Source organism: Sorex araneus, chromosome 4 (genome assembly GCF_027595985.1).
Source record: "Sorex araneus isolate mSorAra2 chromosome 4, mSorAra2.pri, whole genome shotgun sequence".
Lineage (NCBI taxonomy): Eukaryota > Metazoa > Chordata > Mammalia > Eulipotyphla > Soricidae > Sorex > Sorex araneus.
Window position 1 is genome coordinate 16,215,277 of NC_073305.1, and position 18,734 is coordinate 16,234,010.

The 18,734-nt window shown below is 51.7% G+C and overlaps 1 protein-coding gene across 3 annotated transcripts in view; it reads right to left on the reverse strand.

Moving 5' to 3' along the window:
• Positions 1 to 16,826, reverse strand: part of RFTN1 (raftlin, lipid raft linker 1) — a 215,905-nt gene extending 199,079 nt beyond the window's left edge. The window contains exon 1 of one of the 3 annotated variants that reach the window (XM_055135488.1): positions 16,587 to 16,826. The gene's annotated coding sequence lies outside the window, so the exon portion shown is untranslated. Of the gene's footprint in view, positions 1 to 5,270; positions 5,399 to 16,117; positions 16,156 to 16,586 lie in introns of those variants that run through there. The other 2 variants (XM_055135487.1, XM_055135486.1) reach the window with 2 other exon arrangements.
• Positions 16,827 to 18,734: the final 1,908 nt, after the last annotated feature.

Here is an 18,734-nt window from a genome sequence, read left to right on the forward strand (position 1 = left end):
TCGACAGAGATAGAATACTGAAAGCAGTAAGATCAATGAAGAAAATTACTTACAAAGAAGCATCCTTAAGATTTATAGCAGACATATCAAATGAAAGCCTGAGGGGCCCAAAGACAATGGTGGGATATCGCAAGAACACTTAGGGAAGTGAACATCTCACCAAGAATACTTTACTCAGCCAGACTCTCATTTAGATTTGAAGAAACAATACAGAACTACACAGATAACAACAGCTCAGGGACTTCACAGATTTGAAACCATCTTTAGAAGAACTAAAGGGGCTACTTTAAGACAAATCTCACAACCATACAGAAAGATGGCACAAAAACTCCGTGACAAAAATCTCACTTAACGCCGATAGCCTAAATGCACTGATTAAGAGACAAAGAATGACTGGATGGATTAGAAAATTGAATCCAACGTTCTGCTGCCTACAAAGAAGCACATTTGAACAGGAGGGCAAACACAGACTCAAAGTCAAATGTCGGAAGACAATATTGCAAGTAAACAACTCCCACAAATAGGCCCACATGGCCATACTTCTATCAGACAACACTGACCAGGCTTATAAAAGTTATGAGAAATAGAGTAGGTCATTTTTTAATGACTGAGGAATATGTACAAAACAAAGAACTCACACTCCTAAGCATATATGCACCTAATGAGGGATCAGCAAAGTACTTAAAACAAGTAACAGACATGAAGAAAGACATCGAAAGCAACACAATAATAGCTGGGGACTTCAGCACCACTCCATCACCACTTGACAAAGCAACCAGACTAAAACTCAGCAAGAAAATAATGGAGTTGAAGGAAGACGTGGAAGAGAGCGGATTATATACACAATCACAATTGTTCTTCAGTAGGAAGTTTGCCACTGGATTGGAGGTGGGGAGATAAACTAGGGAAGGGAACATTGGGACAATGGTGGAGGGGAAAAACGCCCGCTCTAGGGGCAAGCTGGGAAATGGGAAGAGAAACAGGACATTGGGAGAAGAGAGTGGAAACCAGTGAAAGGATTAGTATCAGAACACTGTATGTCTGAACTTAATAACGAATAGTGTTGTAAGTCTGTGATTCATGGTTATTAAAAAGATTTTTTTCAATTTGTTCCATTGGGTCAGAGAAATAATACAGCAGATATTACAGCAAGGTGCTTGCCTTGCATGCAGCCAACCTGGGGTTCAATCCCCACCACCCTATTTTGTCCCCTGAGCCCCTCCAGAAATGATTCCCGAACACAAAACCCAGAGTAAGCCCTGAGTACCACCAGGTGTGACCTAAAAATGAATAAACAACAGACAAAAAGAACTTGCTCCAGAAAGGGAAAAAAGAAAAAAGAAAACAGGTTCTAATAATTTAACGGGCTCAAGTGCATGCTGTACGGGCTGGAGCCTCAGGGGTGATTCAGTCCCCTGTGTTAGCCAGCACCCCCAGTGCCAGGCCAGGAGTGACTCCTGTCTACCACCGGCCCAAAAACCAGAGCGAGAAAGAGACTATTCCTTTCCTCTCCTGAGCTGGGGGTCCTCCCTGTGGGTTCATGGCACACCCCTGTATTTGGTCCCCTCCTGTATTGTTCCACCGACCCACTCCTCTCAAAAAGGGAAAACTTGGGGGATGGGCTAGCACAGTGGTTAGGGACATGCTTATCTTGCACCAACCTGGGTTTGATTCTGTGACCCCTGGAGTATCACCAGGTGTGGCCCTAGAAACCCCTGCAAGCACCGCCAGTATGTCCTGAGTATCCTCAGCATTTTATCTTAGGGTCCTTGCATTGACCCACCACACTTAATCATGGGTGTGGCCCTTGGGTCTCCTGAGCACTGACTGGGAGCATGCCACCACTAACAAGGGGGAAAAACATAACTATCATTCCAAAAACACCTATTATCATCCTGACTATGCTCAAGCAAATTGGAAAGCTCTACCTTAGAAGGAGGCAATGGAAGAGAGTAGTGCCTTACATCACTGCAGGGTTTTGTAAACTTCCATGATAACTAGGCGAGCTTAGCCTGGAAGAATCCCTAGGAGCGGCTTGGCGAAAGAGCAGGGTATGGGCATGGGGGGCAGCGAGGGGTGGGGGGCAGAGGGCAGAGCCTCTAGCAGCAACTGCTTGAAAGTCATGAGGAACTGGAAGATGGAGGGGGAGGAAGATAAGGTCATCACTGACGCTGCAAACAAGCAGGAAGCAAAGCTTCACAAACGGTGACAGTCTGGGAAATGACTCTCTCTGGATCCAACCGAGAACGGAGATTGTCCGGGACAGGACGGACCAGCTTCCTGCAGGGACTGTCAGCTCTCTGAGGGAAGGCAGCTCCATTCCAAATTCACACATTTACACACACGCCATTGCACACCTCTTCTACTGCTGTGAGGGCACATGCAGGAGAATGAGGGAGAGAAGAATAAATGCAGAGGGTGGGCCGAGGTCTAGGGCCATACCCAGGGGTCAAGCAGTCATCACACAATCAGGAAGGTCAGATTTGAGTCAGGCCTTCCTCTAGGAAAGCCCCATATGGCAAAGCCAATCCCTGCTCTCCTGCAGGTCTAGGCAAAAGGAGGAGAAGGATGATGGGCAGGTGACATAATGCAGTTGGGGTTACAGTTCTAGAAGTCTGGGCAGAGTGGAGTCGTGAAGAGGGAAAGAAAAATAGCACAGTGGTTTGGCATTCTCCTTTCACTTGGCCAACCCGAGTTCGATTCCTCCGCCCCTCTCGGAGAGCCCGACAAGCTACCGAGAGTATCGAGGCCGTGCAGCAGAGCCTGGCAAGCTACCCGTGCGTATTGGATATGCCAAAAACAGTAACAATAAGTCTCTCAATGAGAGACATTACTGGAGTCCGCTCGAACAAATCGATGAGCAACGGGATGACAGTGAGACACACACACACATATATGTGTGTGTGTGTATATATATATATATATATATATATATGTCTTATAAAACATCAGACACACTTGCTTCCAGAAGAAGCTAGGGCCCAAGAGGTAGTACCGGGGTTAAGGCGTTGATTATACACACAGTAACCCAGTTCTACCCTGGCACCACATATGGTCCACCAGCTCTGCCAGGAATGACTCCTGAGCACAGAGCCAGGAGAAAGCCCTGAGCACAGCTGGGTATGACCCAACTCTCCACACCCCCAGAGAAAGGAAATAAGAAAGGAAGAAAGGAGGGAGGGAGGAAAAAGGAAAGAAGGGAGGGAGGGAGGGAGGGAGGAAGGGAGGGAGGAAGAAAGGAAGGGAGGAAGTAAGAACAGAAGGAGAAGGGAGGGAGAGAAGGAGAGAGGGAGAGGGAGGGAGGAGGGAGGGAGGGAGGGAGGGAGGGAGGGAAAGAACAAACAGAAGAAGCTAACTGGAAGTGCGAGACAAAGTTCTATGTCATTTTCAATGTTAAAACTTTAAATTTTTATTCTAAAGGCATTTCCCATTTGTTTCTGAAATGCTTCCCCCGGTGCCCATAAACACCAGAAAACCACTTCAGAAAGGATCACCCTTCTTACAAGATTATTTTTCAGATAGGATTTTGTATGTATTTATTAAAGGTTCGTTTTTACTACCAACAAGCATGCACACATATAAATAATGGGGACAATAAATGTAGTTATATTTTCAAATACCAATCAGTTTCATTAACAGTGGGCCCTCATTTACCACACTTGCTGCTAATCAGAGGCAGATTGCAAAGCTAATTTTAACGATTGCCAACAGCCCATGACAAGCCACTGGTGACAGGGCAATTATACCTATGATGCCGGATCATCTGACTCATTTCTTGTTTCTACACATGGATCCCATTGTTGAAGACATGGGCGTGTGTAATATGTCACGCCAGTGCTCAAAGTTAAGAACCGATAGTTCAAATGAAGATATCTTTTACACGATGGGGACATCTCTATCAACCCAGAAATAGCCACGAAAATGTGAAAATGTCTTCAACTATTCAGGAGGCATCAAATATTTATGTTCCACAAATATCATCTAAGAAAGGCAATCCAGGAAGGCAAAAGAAAATGTACCCAGGGAAAGGGCTCTTAACTCAACGCCACGGAGTTATCAAACTCTAAGAAGGCATGTTTGTTTGGGCAGGGTGCCACTTACCCAAGTGTCTACATGTGTTATCTGGAGCTAAAAAAATCCACCTTTTTTTTTTCCTGTTTTTTTTTTTTTTTTTTTTTTTTTGCTTTTTGGGTCATACCCGGCGATGCACAGGGGTCACTCCTGGCTTTGCACTCAGGAATTACCCCTGGCGGTGCTCAGGGAACCATATGGGATGCTGGGAATTGAACCCCGGGTCGGCCGAGTGCAAGGCAAACACCCTACCCGCTGTGCTATCGCTCCAGCCTCCCTCTGTTTTTTTAAGTGGCATGATGGGGACCACAGGGTTACTGCACTTTGCTTCATGAGATTATTAAGGGACAGAATCTTAACAGTTTTCTCTATTTTCCAAGATGTCTACATCGTGCATGAATTGCCTCCCGGATGGAAGATAAGAGAGGGTGTCACTGCCAGACTGCCAGGCTTCTCGAAGAATAATCAATCCTCCTGACATCCTTCACACTACAATCCCCTCACAGCCCCCTCCCCCCACTAAACAGGACTGACCTGTTGAGCTAAGAGGACACTGCAGAAATGACCAGTGTCAGAGCCCAGAACCTAAACTCTGGAGGTTCCAGCTAACCTGTCTCATTGTGAGGACAGCCGTGACTACCGTGGGAGAGTTAAGTCAACCAGGACAGGGTTGGAGACAGCAGGGAGGATGCTCGCCTCGTACGAGGCCCACCCAGATTTAATCCCCAGCACCACAAAGAGTTTCCTGAGCCTGTCAGGAGTGACCCTTGGGGCTGGACCAATAGCACAGTGGGTAGGGCGTTTGCCTTGCACACAGCCAACCCGGGTTCGATTCCCTGCATCCCATATGGTCCCCCGAGCACCGCCAGGAGTAATTCCTGAGTGCAGAGCCAGGAGTAACCCCTGTGCACTGCCAGATGTGATTCAAAAAGAAAAAAACAAAAAGGAGTGGCCCTTGAGTGAAGAGCCAGCAAGCCGGCAGCAGTAAGCGCTGAGCCAGGTATGCCCCACCTCAAAAAGGACAAAAACAAAAAGAAAAAAAAAAACCCTTAAAAGAAATAAGCCAAGATAAGGGACCTGAGGCCTCTCCCCTGACCAGCAAGGACAGGAAACCTCTGACAAAGCTGATCCTTCTGTCCCCGCATGGCCTTCAATCAGCCAACACCTTGACCACCAGGGAGCACCCTGGTCTGACTCGCCCCGCCGAGCGGCCTTGGGCTTCCCTGCCCGCAGAAACCCTGCACAATCATCGGTGTCGACTGTTGCTGCCAGCTGCCGAGTTGAAGAATAATGTGTGGCCCAGGAAATGATCCGGTGGCTCTGGGCATTCGCGTTATCCAAAGAAAATGTTTGCTTCCCCCTCCCCCTCCCCCACACCAGTGTAGCTGTCCCACCCAGAACATCCGTCAAGACCCCCTTCTCACACACAGTGCCCCCTCAGACCTGCTCCTCAGTGTGGGCCCTTCTGGCACACGGTTCCCCGTCAGTCAGCTCTGCTCAGGGTGGGCCCTTCCCACACACACACACACACAGCTCCCCCCAGACCTGCTGCTCAGCGTGGGCCTTTCTCGAAAGCCCACAGCTTCTCCTCAGACCTGCTGCTCAGTGTGGGCCCTTTTAGCACACAGCTCCCCCTCAGATCTGCTCAGCATGGACCCCTCTCGAACACAGCTCCCCCTCAGGCCTGCTCGGTGTGGGTGTACATAGCTCCCCCCAGACCTGCTGCTCTCAGCATGGGGCCTCAGCTGCCCGGCATGTCCCAAGGCTGTGGGCACACAGACACCCAGCCCCCAGCCAGGCCATGGAACCCATCTACCACTTTTTTCCCCCTTTTTAAACGGGGACCCCCATCCGGCGGTCCTGGGCCCCAGGAGCTACATGCGAACAGGTCGTGAACATGAGTGAACCATATGGTTCTCTCCAGTCTACATCTCCCCGAGCTCTGCAGTGTTTCTCCCTCCTGGAAGCGTATCGGAAGCCCCTGGAGAACCTCTTCAAGTCTTAATGCTCGAGCCTTCGGAGAAGGGGGTGCAGTATCAGTATTTGAAGAAACAAAACGCTAAAATACTCTCCCTGTTCCCACTTCTCCCCGCTCTCACCTACATTCTCAGGCCTCCTCAGAAGCCGCATGAGCAAGGCCATAGTCTAGGAGAGAGTTTCTCGGCCTTTCTCCCACGGTCGTCCCCTTCCGGCCTGGTTTCCTTCCTGTGGTTCTCCTGTCCTACCAGTGGACCCCTTAGTCTCATGCCATGACGCCCCCATTTTTACCTGTGGCCCCCCTCACTTGAGAAACACTGGTCCAGGGGCTGGAACAACAGCACAGCGGGTAGGGCGTTTGCCTTGCATGCGGCCGACCTGGGTTCGATTCCCAGCATCCCATATGGTCCCCTGTGCACCGCCAGGAGTAATTCCTGATTGCAGAGCCAGGAGTAACCACTGTGCATTGCCAGGAGTGACCCAAACAGTAAAAAAAAAAAAGAGAGAGAGAGAAACACTGGTCCAGAAGAACGCAACCCCACTGAGCCCCCCCACCCCCAGCTCCACACCCCATCTCTTGACTCTTCGGAAGCTCAGCAGCCCCCTCCCTGGCTCTCTGGAGTTCTCTCAAATGCTGTGCACCCTCCACTCCTCTCCCCACTTTCCTCTGGGCTCCCTTGCTTAAATCTTCTCCACTGTAAGCCAGTTCCGACTCATGGGTAATGACAGTGCCCTTCGTTGGGCCAGTAGATGCCTCTGTTCGCTTTTGCTTCACATCTGTCGTTAAAGACACGTTGTGAGGGTCGCTCTCATGCGCCTCTCTTTTCCCCCTGTCCTCTACCTGCACCTCCTCTTTACCAGTCACGTGTGATGCCAAAACTGTGTATGCAAAAAGGTTTGGGACTTTCCCAGCACCGAAACCCGAGCACCTTGGTCAGTTTTCAGAGGGCCCCGATCTTAAGAGCAAAACCTGTGGCTTTATTGACCGAGTGGTCAAGTTCAAACAACTTCCTAAGTATGTCCAAGCAACCAAGTAGTCCTTGGAGACAAACGGAGTCCATAAACTGCAAGGAAAACGCTTCCTTTCGTGCTTCAGTCACCAAATCAGAGTCCTGGATGTCCAGGGCCAAGTTCTCAGACTCTGAAATCTTGCTGGACACCATCAGCCACCTTTCCTGTCCCCCATGACTTCCAGAGTCACCACCCCAAGACAGGACGCCCACAGAGGATGCCGGGGACCCCCGGTCCTGAGACTTTGCTGGGGGGTTCCTGGGGAGCCTGAGCACCAAGTCTGATGTGTGGTTGTGTCTCAGTAGTGACAGAAATGCTCTTGTCCCCTCTCCCCTCTCACCCTTCCTGCTCCAGGCCCAAACACTCCACCTTCCTCCAGGCCCGGCTTCTCTCCAGCCCCAGGTGGGCATGCTCAGTCACCTCTTTCCACTTTTCCCCCTGGAACCTTCCAGGCTCTTTCAGATGCAGGTGCTGCCAAGAGCACTCAACGCGTCACCCAACAAGCCTCCTCCCGTTTCCGGTGTCTGTGGGCCACGCCTGGCCGTTCTCCTGGTTTCCCCCTCCCGGGGGTCTTTCATCTAGGGGCCCTGCAGAGTGCACAAGAGGCTCACAGGGCACAAACCACAAGCCCCACCCCAGCTCAGGGAGCCTGGAGCCCTGCCCCCAACCTCACCCCGATGTCCTCCTCCTGCCCCATCTCCCTCAGGTCCCCTGCCTGTGGCTGGGAGTCAGGTCTGAGGAAGCCGCTCTCGCACTTATGTGTTAGGCCCACTGCCTGCCTCCTCTCTGCCCACCTCCTGGCCACCTCACCTCCCTGCCTTGACCCTCTGTTCTGGGTGTTTTACAATTCTCCAAAGAAACAGAATCACCAAGTGGGGTGGGAGAGAAAGACTCGACAGAGCAAAGGGCCGCTGAGCGACTGATTTAAGGAACTGGCCCCTGGGACTGTGAAGCAAGGCTGAAATCTGCAGGCTGACCTGCAGGCCGGACCCAGGGGAAGGTCAGCGTAGAGGAGTGGAGAGAGAATTCTTTCTTTGGGGGCAGAAATCAGTCCCTCTTCTTCAGACCTCTTCAGCTGGTTAGATGAGAACTGCCCCCTACACACACACACACACACACACACACACACACACACACACACACACACACCATCCCCCTACGCCCCAATTTGGAGGCTGAGCTGCAGTGCTCAAAGCAGATTCACACTTGATATGTATGTCACGCACAGCCCTAAAGACTGATGCTGGGGGCCAGAGAGATAGCACAATGGGTAAGGTGCTAGCCTGGCTCATACCACAGGAGTGATCTCTGAACACAGAGCCAAGAGTAAGCCTTGAGCACTGCTGGATGTGAACTGTCCCCCCAGTTACCCCTCCCCGTCCCCCCCACCCACAAAATACTAGTGTTGAAGCCCAAATGGGCAGCACAGCCAAGCCAAGGTGATAAAAAATTAACTAATACTTTCTCCTTTATTGAGCACTTACTACTCACAAGGCAGTTCTGAATGCTGAAATTTAAAAAAAAAAAAAAGAATTCTGTCTCTTACCTGACCCTTCAGGAGCATAGGAAGAGATGACAAACAAAAATGATGGATTAACAGGAGGTCTGCCCCACAGCTTGGAAATTGGGCTCACATGCTGGGGGAAAAGGCAGCTCAGATAGAGAAGGGAACACCAAGTAGAGGATGTCGGGAGGACCCATTTGGGTTGGAAGATGCGAGCTGAAAGTAGACTATAGACCGAACATGATAGCCACTCAATACCTCTATTGCAAACTACAACACCCACAAGGAGAGAGAACAAAGGGAATGCCCTGCCACAGAGGCAGGGTCGGGTGGTAGGGGATGGGGTGGGGGTGGTGGGAGGGATACTGGGATCATTGGTGGAGGAGAATGGGCACTGGTGGAAGGGTGGGCAAATGATCACTGTATGAGTAAAATGGAAACACAAAAGTTCAAAAGTTTGTAACTGTACATCACAGTGATTCTCTAATAAAATTTTTTTTTAAATAATGGATTAAGTTCAATTACTAGAGAAAGTTCTAGTAAACAAATAAGGCAGGGGGAGAGAAGGCAAATATAGGAGAGGGAGGAACCAGGAAAATGGAGGAAAGCCTTACCTGGAAGGCAGGGGGAAGCAAAATCCTGGAAGATAAAAGGGGGCTCTCATGGGATGGGAATAATCACATCCCAGGCAGGAAGCAGCAGGAGCAAACCGGCTAGAATCTTTCAGAAGTCTCCCAGAAAGGCGGGACCAAGGGCCCCGCTGTTGTCCTGAGAGGGAAGCCCCTAGAGAGGTTGGGGACCAGAGGAGTCGCCTCTGGCCATGACTGACCACAGAAATGGGGAGGCCAGATGAGGAAGAGGTGAGGGGTTCACTGGGGATCCAGCTCTGGGAGGAAAGGGACATGAGGAGAGGAGGGCCACAGAGGTGCCTGAGACTTAGGGCCAGAGAAGCTGGGGGGCTGGGGGGGCCTTCCTTCCAAGGAGGACAAGCGGGAGACCGTGGTGAGGGAGGGGGCACTTGTTTCAGGAGGAAAAGGCCCACCTGAGTGGGGATGCGGGGAGGGCTGCTGGCTCGGAGCCTGTGGGAACACCCCAAGCTTCAGCAGTGTGACAGCCAACTTCTCCCAGGCTGCCGTTTCCTTCCCAGCTCTGCAGCGTCCCCCCAGCACCCACCCCCAAATCTATGCCTGATTACTCACTACCCCTAGCAACCTCCAGAGACAGAAGGACACTCCACTTCTGGCACAGGGCGAGAAGGAACAGCTGCTGGTCCTTTCAAGGTCCCCTTCTTCATATCAGAGCTGTGTGGGGTGGGTTGAGGTGGGTCATGACTGTCACCAGACAGGTGCAAACCTGAATGACCCCATTCCTGAGTGGTGTGACCTCCAGGACCCCACTCAACCTTTACTTTTAGTTATCGCAGCTCTAAAAAAAATTATATATATATATATATAGAGAGAGAGAGAGAGAGAAAGAGATGCAAAATCTACTTGTAAAGTAAGAATTAAATAGCTTAATATTTACTTCTTAAAAGAGCTCACATTCAAAAAGTAATGTGAATATTAATCATTATTAGTGGCTGTTGTTATTATTTCTAATTATTGTATTACTTGTTATCCAGTACATAAATATTCTCTTTAATCTACCTAGAGGCATAGCTACCTCAAAGTTCCTGAAAAGGGAACTTAAAATGTATTCTAAGACGCTGGAAAAATCCCAAAGGTCTCTGAAATAAGGAAGTGTTTAAATAAACAGTCTGATTTCGATTTCTCATACTTTCTATTTCCAAAATTTGGTCATCCGTGACATGGTCACATTCATTAGCAAAGTCTGATTTAGCCTAATCTCCTCTGAGGTGACTTGAATGGATAAGGTCTATTACAATAATTTCTACAAATTGGCTGAATCTGGCAGGCAGACCATAAAACCTGTAGGATTCTTCAGGAAGCATTTCCTGGGGTGGAAAAACAAAGTCGAGGGTTTCAACACACACACACACACACACACACACACACACACACACACACACACACACACACTCAAAGCTACTGAAAACTCCTCTGGCAAAAAAGTCCAAGCTGGCAATCGAGGGATCTGCCTCGGGAGAAGCAATTGGGACATTGTTGGGGACGGGTGCTGAAGTCAGTAAGGTGCAGCCACAGCTGACTTCCTCCTGGTAAGAGGGGAAACTCCAGTGGCCCTCAGCAGGCAGCCTGTGGCAGGGTCAACGTCAAACAGGCTGACACAGCTGACGCCAACCCTGCCACTCTGGCGCCTGAGCTCCCCGCTGAGACGGGAGGGCTGTCGGCCCTCACCTCTGACCCGGGTTTCTGGAGCCCTGTGCAGACACCCCCACCCCCATGGTTCTATGCAACCCAGGCCCATAAGCCGCCCACTTTTTCCTGCACTCCCGTACTCCAGCAGCAGGCTAGACTCGGGAAAACCCCCAAAGGAAGCCTTCGAGTACCCCACACGGTGTCTCCTCCATCTCAGTCTTGGCAGGTAGCCATCAGACATAGAATGTGACCTGATTTTCTAGCTCTTTGGTTCTGGCCTGCTGAGAGTGATTTTTTTCTTCCTGAATTCAGCCCAGGTAGGGAGTAAGTCACACAAATGCATATTTAACAGCCGAACCAAATTCTTACTTGGAAAGCCAGGAATTAACAGGGCTCAAGCAGTGGCCATCGTTTGCCTCCTGAACCGACCTTTTCAGAAGAGAAAGTCTCTTGCTAAAATATGCAATGCTAATAATAAGAGCCCTTTGGGGGGCTGAGGGGGGTGCCCAGGGAAAAAAGGCAAACTCAAATTTATGTCAAAAACAGAATATAAATTAAAGATCTCTCTCTTTGTATCTCTCTCTGTCTCTCACACACACAAACACACACACTCACATACACACAAACACTCTCTCACACACACACCTTTAAAATGTAACTATGAAACAAATATCTGGCTAAATTTCTCTCTTTGTCAGTGAGAAATCACCTAAGCCTAAGCCAAGGGTGTTGCCAATCCTTGAAGAGAAGGAAAAAAGAGAAAATGCTTACTAATGAAGGCTCTCGAACACAACTTCCAGGGATGATGAAAATACAAGTGCAGTCCGATTCAATAGGCAGAACGCCACACGTGGAGCCAAGGCGCACCTGATACGTGGTTAGGGAGATCGGGGGAACTGAATTTCAGATTTTATTTCATTTGAATTCATCGCCATTTACATGTAAATAGCCACATGAAACTAGTGGACAACTCAGGGATAGCCACTCAAACCCAGCAGCTGGCAGAGTCTTTCTTCTCCTACCGTTCAATGACAATCATAATCAGCCGATGCTGCCTTCAATTGTCACCAATCTAGGGACCTCTCTGCAGGCCGCAGCAGCCCAAGTCCGAAAGGATAAGGAAAGAAGGCGAAGGAAAGAGGTTCCGGGGGTGTCATTCCCAGCAACGTGATTCTGATACAGAGCTTACATTTCTAGTGTGCAGGGGCCTTGTGTATTTGGATATCTGTGCTTGAAGGGAGAGTCGGCATTTGCAAAATTAGATCCACCTCGTCTCTCCCCTTTGTGTCTGGGAAGCAGGACATTATGGACTCAGGGCCATTGAATTAACCTTGCGAGGCTGCAGTCTCCTCAACCTAAAGTACACGTAACAAGAGGGTTCTTCTGGGGCCAAGAGATAGTACAGGGGTTGAATAGTGGGTCCTGCCTGTATCCAACCCCAGTTCAGGGGGCTGGAGCAATAGCACAGCGGGTCGGGTGTTTGCCTTGCATGCGGCCAACCCAGGTTCGATTCCCAGCATCCCATATGGTCCCCTGTGCACCGCCAGGAGTAATTCCTGAGCACAGAGCCAGAAGTAACCCCTGTGCATTGCCGGGTGTGACCCAAAAAGCAAATAAAAACCAAAACAACAACAAAAACCCAGTTCAGTTCTCAGCACTACCAAGTGGGTCCTTCCACCCCTCCTATAGGAACTTTCTGAGAATCAGATGTATAGACTTCTGGGAAAGTGCCTCACAATGCCCAGCCACAGTGTAGCTCTAAGAATTTCATTCAGAACAATGATAGAAGTCTGTAATAAAATAGGAACGGAATTACTCCAAATGCCAGCTTCATAGAACTGTAGCACTGTCGTCCCATTGTTCATTGATTTGCTCGAGCGGGCACCAGTAATGTCTCCATTGTGAGACTTGTTGTTACTGTTTTTGGCATATTGGATATGCCACAGGTAGCTTGCCAGGCTCTGCTGTGTGGGCAGGATACTTTTGATAGCTTGCTGGGCTCTCCGAGAGGGGCGGAGGAACCAAACCCGGGCCAGCCGCGTGCAAGACAAACATCCTACCCACTGTGCTATCACTCCAGTCCACCAACTTCATAATCAGTAAAATTTTTCTAGTGCCCAAACTCCTTCAACCTGTTTCCTAGGCCATGGTAAGGTGTCCTCTAGGGAAACACATCTCAGTACCCTGACATCTGGGCACCCTCTCGACCTCTCAAAGGACCCCACCACCCAGATGGGCACCGTGTGTCACTCTGTGGCAGGCACAGTACCCTGCCAGTGGAGGAGAAAAGCCCCCAGTAGAGCAAGGATGAAGGGCCAAGGGACAGGCCTATTTGAGTCACCCAGGGCAATCAGAGAAGAGTTGACAGATTCTGTTTCTCACTGACATTCCTGATCCCCTGAACAGGAGAGCTGCTCTCGGAGTCTTCAGAGAGCCAAAGCAGATCCGCCTCCCAAAGCCAACAGCACCCATTTCAACAAGGAGCGTCCCACAACCAGTGAAACCCACACGGGCTCTCCACCAAGTTCTCATGAACCAGACCAAGAGCAGGAAATCCCCCCTACAGGGTCTGAAGCTGGGAGTTTAGAGGAATTCTGTGGGCCTTGGGGTTATTTTTCTTTACAGAGAAAGCACTTAGTCAATCTTCTTTCACAACCACGGGTACATTCCCCTGTGGAATTCCCTTCTCTAAAAATAAAATATTTGGCTGATCATCTGCAATAATTTATGTGCAAACGCACTTAACTGCCAGAGTCAGGGATTTCTCACGGCTCCCGCACCTAGAAAAGCACGCACCAAGCTGGCCCAGGTGCTTCCAGCTCCAGGGTTCCCTCTGGGCCCAGAAGACCACTAGTGGATCCATGCTCTTGAGCTGGCAAGAGGAAAAGTGTGTGTTAAGTCTCTGGAAGCCCAGATCCTATGCTCCGCGGGTGGGAGCATACGATGATACAACTATGTGGGCAGAGAGCGGGCTGTTTCTTAAAAGGTTCACAAACACTTCTCTGACCCAGCAATCCCCCCTGCGAGGTATTTCTTTACCCATGAGAAAGGAGAACAGATGTCCCTACCGAGACAATGCACAAATATGCGGCTTCATTCACCGCACCCCTCCCTGCATTCAAACTGGGAATAACCCACGTGTCGATCAGCAGGGAAATATCTAAACAAACCGTGGTCTAGGCATATCCTGGAATCCGACTCAGCAACAAAAGAAGACAGAGTTGCTGATGTGTTCAACATGGATGAGTTTGAAGGAAGCCCTGCACAATTGTGTAGAATTCTACTCATGTGAAGTTCAAGGACAGGCTTACACGTCAGTAAGGAGGGCAGACCATCAAAGCAGTGGTTGCTATTCTAACGGGGGGGGGGGTGGCGGGGATGGGGGGGAGCAACAGGGAGTGGCTGGGAATAGGGGATGAAGGAACTTTCTGGTAATATTCTCTGACTTGATAGAGATAACTAGGGTGACACAGGTGCAGCTGTCAAAACATTATGCAAATGATCTGCTCCAGCTCTGTGCATTTCACTGTATGTATATAAATCTCCCCTTAAGACAATCATGATCATATATTAAACCCTAAATTAAAAGTATGTGCTAAAATGTACCCAGACCTGTAATTCACTTTTAAATGCATGAAACAAGTTGGATTGCCGCAGGAGGGAAGAGGGCACAAGTACGGACTCTAGGTGTTGCTATTTTGAGCGGGAGGGTGACTGTTCTTATAACTTTTCTGTTCTTAAAAATAAGATAAACCACCCCCCCCCAGCCTGTTTCCTCACCACGTTAGGTATTTGGCAGCGCATCCATGAACACCCAGCCATGGGTGCTCGCAATTTCAATTCTGCTGCAAAGTGAAGAGGGGAAGAACACAAGTAGCTTTACAGGAACTCACATCACTCATGCCAAAGATTTTCTGCCTGTTTCCCTACAGACAAAGCAGTGATTTGAACGGAAGCCAAGAATTCCTGCTCGAGAGGGAAGGGGGCGAAAGGAAAAAAGAAAAAAAGAACTCACTGACTTGTACTCCCAATTTATTCTCTTTCAATTCCTGTACCCAATCTAACTGCACCACCCTCTGCTCCCATTGGCCTCAAGAGTCCGGGCAGTTAAAAAAAAAAAACCACAAAGAAACAGCCCAGCGACTTGACAGACAGATGCAGGCAGAGAATGACATCCAGGCGCTGGGGCTGGAATTGCTGAGACGGGTCAGAAAGCCCACGGAAGGCAGAAGAGGATGCAGTGCTCTGGTGAGGTTAAAATGATTTCACTGAGGTTAGCGCACACACGCACCAAACCCAACAGCTGGCTGCTTAACTAACCCTCTCTGAGGTTTGGAGACATCTGGGCTCACTTGAACTTCACAGGCAATCGGAGGTACCAATTCGGAATCCCAGCGGCCAGAGGGACACGTGGGGCGCAGGGGCAGGCCCTCCCCCCGCAGACCCAGAGGTCGCTCACATGACGCCCTCCTTCCTCCCTGGCAGAGCCTCGCTTATCCTGAGATGACACACGATGGCAGGGGCTGGAAGACGCCTCGCCTGCCAGGGAGCATCTGAAAACAGCTGTACCAATTACACGAAGGGGCTGCCGTGGAAACCAGGGCAGCCACTCGAAGACAGGGACGTGTGCCAGACTTTTTTTTTTAATTTTTAAACTACTTTTTGTTGCTTTTTAAGCCCCCCCCCCTAACAGAACTCGCTGACACCGCTGCGCCTCTCGGGGACCACCTAGCAGCCCACTGGGCAGGAGAGCGCGCGCACAAGGGTCTAGCGCCTTGTGGCCTCCACGCCGGTGGTCCCTGCCCAAGACTGGGCACAGACTAGGTGAAGGGCACCAGCCCGGTGCAGGGGCGGTGGTGGGGGAAGTTGGGGGCGAGAGGGGTGTGCCTGCCTGGCGAGGCGGCTTCCTGAAATAGATGCAAATAGATGCCACCGCCATCCTGCCGGACCCGATCCATGAAGCAAGGGGGTCTCCCCTGGGCCTCCGAAAGTGGGTTAGGGCGAGGTAGCGGGGCGGAGTGGCAGGCCGGCTGGGGGGAAAAAAGCCCCGATGGAAAGGGAACCGCGGCTGCTCCGTGCCAGACCCTCCCGGCGTCGGTCTGCTCCCACCCAGCGGGCCTCGGAGCCCTGGGGAAGCAGCCGGGCTCGCGGGGCGCACGCCGAGGAGCAGCAGCGCCGCCGCCAGCCCGGCCCCGCGCGCCCGCGCCCTGCAGCAACCCCGACCCCGCGCCCGCCTCCGCCGCACCCAGGGCTCCCCGCAGCCGCGTCCCAGACCCACCTGTAGCCTCGCGGCTCCCCCTCTGCTCCCTCCCGAGGCGCCCGGAGCCTGCAGTGCCCAGATGCAACCCCCACTCCCGCGCCCTATAGACACTATTCTGGGGGATCTCCCCACCAGAGCGCGCGAGGAATTTTTTTTCCCCCAAAAAGTTGGCCCAACAGTGCAGAGTTCCGAGGGTCGAACCCTGACCCCCAGGCTACCCGGGACGGCGAGGGCTGAGAGGTGGGCTGTTGGATTTTTTTTGGTGGGGAGGGGGGCATGTCTACTAAGCCTGGCGCCCGTAGAAGCACACCCCCGGCTGCCACCAGCAGGAAAGCGCCTCCCCTCGCGCGCTCTCGTGCCCTCCAAGGCCCGGGTCCGCAGGGCCCCAATGCACGAATCACCCCCCACCCCAACACTCACACCCGGACCGTGCCCGCCGACCCGCCGCGTCCCGCCGCGCACCCACCCACCCACCCCACCGACCTACCGTTGGGGGGTTCGCCAAGGCGCGGCGCGGGCTCCCCGAGACAGCGTGCTCCGTCCCGGGAGGAAAGTTTGTGCCATGCAGAGGCGGCGGCGCGGAGGAGGCGGGGGCGCCCGCGGGGGTAGGTGGGTGGGGTGGGGGGCGGGTCGGGGGCGGCGGCGCCCCGCGCTCGCACGTCGGTGCTCGGTCCCTCGGCGGAGCCCGCGGCCGCCGCGCTCCCGCTCGCTGCGCCCTGCCACCCGCGCGCTCCGGCTGCAGCCCCGCCGCGCCCCCGCCGCCGCCGCCGCCGCCGCGCGTCCGCCGGCTACACTTCCTCTTCCTCTGAACTCATGTGCAAAATATGCTGCGCCGCATCTTCGGGGGAAGCCGCGCGGCCCCTGACAGCCGCCGCGAGCCCGCCCCGCGCCGCCACCTGCGCGCCCTCCCCGCCTCCCGCCCCCAGGAGCCCCGCGGTCTCGAGCGGCTGCTTCCGATCTGCCGCGACGGGGGGACTGCCCTGGCACCCGTGGGGGTGGTGCTGGGGTCGTTCCTTCTCCCCATTCCACAGGTGGGCCCATCCCACGGCATCGGGGGCGTTGCCAACGTTATGGGAACGGGAGGGTGGGGAGCGGGGGTGCAGGGGCAGGGGGAATAGTGCTTAGGAAAAGGGGAGAGCCCCTTTTCCTGTGCCACACCCAAGTCCACCTGGTTGTCCGGGGAAGGTTGGAGAACATTCGGGAACCCACCCTCCACTAGAACTTTAAGGCTGCCCAAGGAGAATATTCTAGAACACAAACACTAGACCCCGGGTGTGAATCAAACAAAGGGGGGGGAGTCCAGAAGCTGATTCTCAAAGAGTTTCTTAGAACTATTTTTATTTGTTTGTTTGGGAGCCACACCCAGCGGTGCCCAAGACTTAGTCCTGGCTCTGCACTCAGGGTTCACTCCTGAAGGGGGTTGGGGGCCCATATGGGGTGCCGGGGATCAAACCTGGAGTAGCTGAGTGCAAGGCAAGCGTCCTAGCCGGTCCTCATCTTCTGGGAACTATTGAAACAGGGCATATTGAAATGTTTTTCGGCGTAGCGGGTAAGAGCAGGAACGCGCACTCTGGCTCCCAGGCGACCTGGGTACCAGTGCGGGACTTGGCTGCTCTGGGCCTGTTCCTTATTGGCTGAGCAGCGCTGGGCTCGCGGGCTTTCTCTGTGCAGTGCTCTAGGACTTGGCGACTATCATTGCTGTTAATACTATTATGAGACCTGGAACAAGACAGTTGAAATAATATAATAAGCATCCTCATGTTCTGGCCAGGCAAAAAGGGAGCCCAAGGCATGGGAGCCCAGGGGGCAGGGGCTGGTTTCAGCCCCCACTGTTTTAATGCAGCCCTTTTGGTACTAATAACACCCTCGGCCCCACAGAGGGGAAGAAAAAGCTATTTCTGTTTTCGGAATTTCTTCCAGTTAAAGCAGCATTGCAGAGATTTGCTTCCCTTTCATCTTTTTCCGGAGTCCTCCCAATTCTGTGTGCCTTCTTCCACCCCCGAAACGTCCCAACCTCCATGGTTCCACTTTTTGCTGCTTTTCCTTTCGACCCGACCTCTGGCTAAGTATCATCCCACATTACCCCCTCCACTGTCTGACCGCCCTCAAGGTTGCTATCTGGGTAAAGATGGGTAACAGGACTAGGAGAAGAGCTGAGACCAAGTTCAGAGAGTAGCAGATGGGGACAGGTCTCCAGTGGTGGCCAAATGGTTTTTTAACACCCATCTATGAGGCCAACAGGAAGACCTTTATGTGACTTAGCAGCCTGGAGTCCTGGCAAAGGGAGGAGGGCGGGCGTCTGAAATGCACTCCTTCCTCTCTGCTTCTGATATTGGAGGAAGGGAGCAATGCATATAGATGTTAACCACTAACTCAAAAGCAAACATCAGAATACTTTAAAGAAGATGGACAGGGAGAGCACGCAGCATAACTTGGTTGTGGATGAGGAAGGAAGGTGATTGCTTTTCAACAAATCATTTCCACTCTATAAAATGTTTTGCACGTAATTTTTTCTTTTAACACCAGGTCCTTGGGGTTAATAAGTTATTCTGATTGTTTCCATTTTCCTTCCACTCAATAGTTTCTGAGACCTAGCTGTGTAAATGTGTTACGTGTCTTTTTTGCCCATTTGGAT